The sequence below is a fragment of the Camelus ferus genome, chromosome 1, assembly GCF_009834535.1.
Source record: "Camelus ferus isolate YT-003-E chromosome 1, BCGSAC_Cfer_1.0, whole genome shotgun sequence".
Classification (NCBI taxonomy): Eukaryota; Metazoa; Chordata; class Mammalia; order Artiodactyla; family Camelidae; genus Camelus; species Camelus ferus.
The window spans coordinates 66,251,486-66,257,530 of record NC_045696.1 but is presented as its reverse complement, the minus strand read 5'-3'; positions in this window follow the sequence as shown (position 1 = coordinate 66,257,530).

The window sequence follows — 6,045 nt, the reverse complement described above, 5'->3', positions numbered from 1 at the left end:
AGAACGTAACAAATGACTTCTGAGGTGCTTAACCACATTCATAATTAGATAGATATCAGGTACCATTATAATCAGACTGGCAAGTTCAAAAAATCAGTAACAAAGTGAGGAGAGAGAGAGATGGCGAATCAAATCCTCTCTTATATGGTTAAGAAAACTGTACAGCCTCTTTGGAAGATAATTAGGCAATATCTAGTAACCTAAAAACTAAATATATCCTTTGGCCAAGAATTTCCCCTTCAGGAAAGTCCCCTGCAGACACTACTGCACATGGCACAAGTGATACCATGCAATGATGTTCGCTGAAGCAGTGTTGGTAATAAAATATTGGAAACAGCAAATGTCCATGGAAATGTGACTGGTTAAGTACAAAATGGTTACATCCACTCAACAGAATTCTAGGCCGTTGTTTAGAAAACTGGGGGCAGATCACAGATGCTGATAGAGAAAGGCATCTAAGAGTTATCACTAAGTAAAAGGAACCAACTGTAGAGTGCTGTGTACACCATGCTGCGTCTTATGCAACAAATAGGGAAGTACAGCTTACAGTGTTTTCTCTCTACATAGAATCTGCATATATGTGCTTATGTATAAATAGAATGTCTCTGCTTTAAACTATTTAACACTTGTATATCTGTATAAGGGAAACAAGAGTCTGAGGAAACAAGAGTAGGAGGGAAATTAACCATGCACTACAGATTTCTTGTATCTTTGATTTTATTTTTAATTCTATCAGCTAAATATTTTATACACACATACATTTCGAAGGGCCACTTTTGAAGCCAGTCCTCTAGAGTTCAGAACAAGCGTGGTGTAGTTCAAGCCCCAGCATGGGTCACCAAATCCAATTCAAATGATGATATGTGGGTGTATTTATGATCAGATATACATAGATGGCACTAGGAACAAACCAGCCGTGTTAGTTACCTAAACTACTGTGCTGAACTGGCCATTAAGGTATATGGATTCGTTGCGCTGCCTCTGGACGGGCGGAGCCGGCTGTGTGGGGACCTCGGTCTGTTTAGTATGCAGCCACAGACACAGCATGAATTTCACAGCAGAGGAAGGGCTTGGTGCCAAGGCCAATAAGGGATAAGTCGAGCAAGCCCACAGTACTTTTTGTCCCTAAGACACCCTCCGTTTTGCGTGTCTCTGAAGGCTGTAATTAAACAAAATGAAAAATAAGCTTTTCACTGGTGAACTTATGTATTAGGCAGTCAGAAGCCTGACTTCCGTCAGTGGAGTCAATGATCTTAAGAATTCCTGGAAAAGGAAGTCAAGGCAGATAAGTAGAAAAGAGATGAAATGGGAACAAGGGCAGCATGTTTGATTTAGCTTTAGAAACTGGAACTATGGCCAACCAGACACATAGATTCAGTAATTCTGGTGAAAAACACATACAGGATCTGGCAGCAGGTGGCTGACGGGGATTTCGGCAGCTGATAGGAGTGGAGTCTGGCATCACAAGAGCACTGCAAGTGCCATTACTGTATTTATGATGTAGATGCTAAAATAAAATGCATATTCATCACCACCTTTCTCTTCACAGGTTTCTGTTTATCTGTTTACCTCTGTGACTTTGCCACAGCACTCCCAAAGGCCAGCACGGTAGATTTTGCCTAAGAGTTTGCGCTTTTCCTAGTGCATTCCCTTCCCAGCTTCATGACAGTTGGATGCTCTTGGAAAAGGAAGTCTGCCCATGAATGTCCCTTTACATGCATAATTTTTAAAGCATTTTATTTTGAGATAATTATAGATTCATATACAGTTTTAAGAACTAATACAGAGGTCCTACGTACCCTTCATCCTGTTTGCCCCAATGGTAACATCTGCCTAACTATTGTACAATGTCACAACCGGGACATTGATATTGATATGCTCCACTGCCTGCATGATTTTTGTAATTTATGTTTTACCACTTAAAAGTTGTAATTAATCTAATAATTTTGTTCAGTTGCATGCTTAAGTGCACAAACTTGTTGTAGTGAGTGACCATCATTAGGAATTCTAGCTGAAGATGGGTGAGGGTGACGCCTATTCATAGCATTGTGATCTTTTATGTTGCTATTACTCTATAGACTCCTTATGTTTGAATATAAGGGTGGAAAGAAGTAAGATTCTCAGGAAGAATCAGGGAGAAGGAGGAGAAGAAGAAGGAGGAGGAAGAGGTGGAGGGATGTGTACTGTGATGATATACGAGATTACACTTAAAAAATTCACTGAGTACTTAGATGTTGGACCTATAATTCTTATCTTGGTAACAAGAAAATGGGCAGATATATGGTCAATGGCACAGTGCTGGTCGTTTACTCAGCCTGTCTTCTATGCTAAGAGGAAGTAAATCCCACAGGAAAGGATGGACATGAGGGCATATGAAACTATTCTCTGGATTCGGAGCCTGGCAGAAGTTCAAATTCCCTGAAGCTCTAAAGACAAGTTGCTATTTGTCCTTAAAGGTCATGACATGCAGCTGTTCCAAAAAAAATCTAAGGACCAAAATTCAAGGGATTAAGTAAGAATAAATAGAAGGTATGAATAGAAGTGGGCAATTCATAATGGAAGGTCCAAAGAACAAGCAAAAAGGCATCAGCCACTCTCTTTATGGAAATTTAAGGCACAAGATCAGAAGGCCCCAGGCTGAGTCACCACTTCACGGCTAACCACAAGCATGGCAAGGAAACATTCATCTTCTCTAAAAGCTGTGTTTTCTGCAGAACAATGATAATAATATTGACTTATCTCCTTCACATAATTTTTTAAAAGATCAACTTGAAAATATCAACATGAAATCAGATAAGGCATAGACACAAAGGATTGATTAGTGAGGCATAATAAAATAAAATAAAATAAACTCCAAAATTAGTTCCGTTCATGGAAACTGGGGGGGGATAGGCTTATGCAAGGAGGACTTTAAATGAGGAAGCATGTCTGGCTGTCCAGTTTCATCCTTCACTTCTTCTCCCCAGTGAGAAGAAATATTGATCACTTTGCTAAACCAGTGGGAAGTTTTCAGTCTTCATCTTACTTGGTCTAATTGGTAGCATTTCAGTTGAATAATCACTTCTTCCTCCTTCTTAAATGGCTTTCTTCTTCTTGCTTTCAGAACAATACATTTCCTGATTGGCCTCCTACTTTATTGATTGCTTCTCTCCGTCTTACTTGCTGATTTTCCCAGACTTGACATGTTAGGGGTGCTCTCAGTCTAAGCCTCAGAACTCTTTCTTTTCTATACACATCCACACTTTTGGGAATTTCATTCAACCTCATAGATTATCATCCATAAACTGACAGCTCCAAAACTCACTTCTCCAGTTGAGCTCTCTTCCTTGAATTCATAACCAACTGCCATGCAGACATTACCATTTGGATGTTTTCTAGACTTCTGCAAACAAACTTGCAGCAAATCCAGTTCTGGTTTTCCCCATCTGCCCTCTACCTTCTTGTTCTCAAAGATCTTCCCTATATCAGTATACTACAACTCTTTCCTTTTGGTTATTCAGTCCAAAGAGAAGCACAGACAGTTTTGAATTCTCTCTTTCATATACAATCCCCAATCAATCAGCAAATCCTGTCATCTCTAAATTCAAGGTATATACAGAACCCCCCACTTTTCATTCCCTCCACCAGCAACTTTTCACCTGAATTACTCACCAATCATCATCACCTGTCACCTGAATTATTTCAATAGCCTCCTGGCAAGTCCCTCTGTTTTCACACTTGCCTGCCCACATTCATCTCTCAGTACAACAACCACAGTGATGATGCTCTTAACTCTAAGTTGGATCCTGTCACTTCTCTGCACAGAGCTCTCAAGTGGCTTCTAATTGCCCTCAAAGTGAAGAAAGGAAGTCCTTGCAATGGGTTACAAAGCCTCACAATGTCTGTTCTTTCTTCCTTTTCTGTCCTCATATTCTACTGGTCTCTTGACTCACTCACTCTGTTCCCAGTACACTGAAGTCCTTGCTTTTCCTTGACCTTCCCAGGCATTCTCCTGCCTCAGGGCCTTTGCATTTACTCTTCCCTCAGTCTGCAAGGCACCTCCCTCTTTTATTCTTATGACTTACTCCCTCACCTTTTAAAGCTCTTTGCTCAAAGGCCACATTCTCAGTGAAGGTTTCCCTGACCACTATATTTAGTATTACAACAACCTCCTTCCTGGCCAGCACTCCCTATCCTCTTTGTGTAGTTTATGTTTTTCCAAAAAAAAAAAAAAAATGGAAAATACCTATTTGTCATACTACATTTATGACATCTATTTATTATTTTATCCCCCCTCTGTAATAAAAACATTATGAGGACAGGCAGTTTTATGTATTTTTTTCACTGTGTATCTGCAGTCCCAGAACAGTGCCTTTCACATACTAAGCACTCACTAAAGATTTGTTGAATACATGAACTAATTGATCAGTTAAGGTACGAGTGCATGAGCTGGCTTAGAGACTGGCTAAAGAGCATTTCATACGGCCGGCTTACTCTACGGACAACAAGCCGCTTGTGAGAGCAGGGGACCAGCCATTCTTCTACAGTGAAGGCATCTTCCAGATTGTATGAGAGAGGAAAAGTAAGCACAAGTGGAGGGTCCCTTTTCCTGGGATTTTCTAACCATGCTACTGTTACATCAACATAAGAAAGTATCAACCCAGAAAAACCCAGAGGAAAGAAGAGAACTGGAATTAATAAAAAAGATTTAATTGTTGGATAAACCTAAGATCAGCTCAGGGAGATAGAATCTCTACAGCTTTTTGGATGGAAAAACTTGACATTGGTTTGTTCTACACTCATTACTAGATTGTAGAGGCCATGTCTGAAATGGACCATTAAATGTAGTCCTTTGCAGATTTAACACAAATTATATCACTCTGAAGAGTGCTTTGACATAACTTAGAGTTAAACATTTGCTGTAAATGCCACTGTTTACGGTAATAATTGACAAACCATGCTTAGGTTAGATGTGAGTAAGAGTAAGAGTTGTTTTATTAACTGGTAACATTATTGAATTCCTGAAAATTGCAAATTCTGGTTGTGTTTTAAAAACCATTGGTTTAACATTGCATTTGCTAAACAGCTGAGTTTGTTGCTCTGTTAAATATAGTGTGACAGATATTAAACTCTAATTCTTAGTTCCTTTCACAAATTTCAGTGGAATTTTTTTCTTGTCAAATATTAAAAGTTTAGGATTCTAAGTCCCAAAGTTGATTTTACAAAACATTACTCAAATCTTTGTGAATGTGAGAGATATATATTCTTAGTTTTCTTTTATATCTCACATCACTTCCCTCCCTACTTTCATTTTGAGGTGCCTGATTTTTTTTCTCCTTGTCCCAAAAAAATAAGAGTCAAAGTTTCTTTAAAAAGAATAATAGAAAAAATACATTTGAACTGTTTGGTTGTGTTAAATCCAGAGGAGGTAATGGGAGAATTCAGAGTTTATCCATGTTGCCATGACAGTAAAAGGCAAATGTGGCTTGTTTGGACCAATTATCCATATGGAAATTGGCTCAGTTTGGTTTGTAGAAAGAATATACCCTTTGGGAGGTTTATTTTATTTCCATATCTTGCATTGACAAAATAACCGTGGCTTTCTTGTCCAAAGAAGTTGTACTCACTGTAGCTACTAATTGCTGAGTCTCTGACACCTGGCGAAGCAATTTACAAACATTGTGTCACTTAAACCTTGCCCTACTTCATCTTCTTGTAAAGCCACTCCACTTTACAGATGGAAAAAGTAAAACTATGGAACTTAGGTTACTTGCCAAATTCACACAGCTAGGAAGTAACAGAGGTGGAACTGAAACCGATGACTGTGACCAACAGCCCAATGTAGACACAATGCTCTTCTTTTCCCTTTAACTTCCACTTTTTGCCTTTTAGACACGGTGCAGTCACCATTCTGTTACTGAAGAATATCAGTGATGGTTACCCCACAAGATTTTCTTCCACAGACCTTTGTCAGTACAGGCTGACTGGAATAAGTTTTCTTTGATAACTGTGTAAAGAAAATTGGAATTTATAGAGATAGCAATTATTGTTGCACTGGAGAGAGCT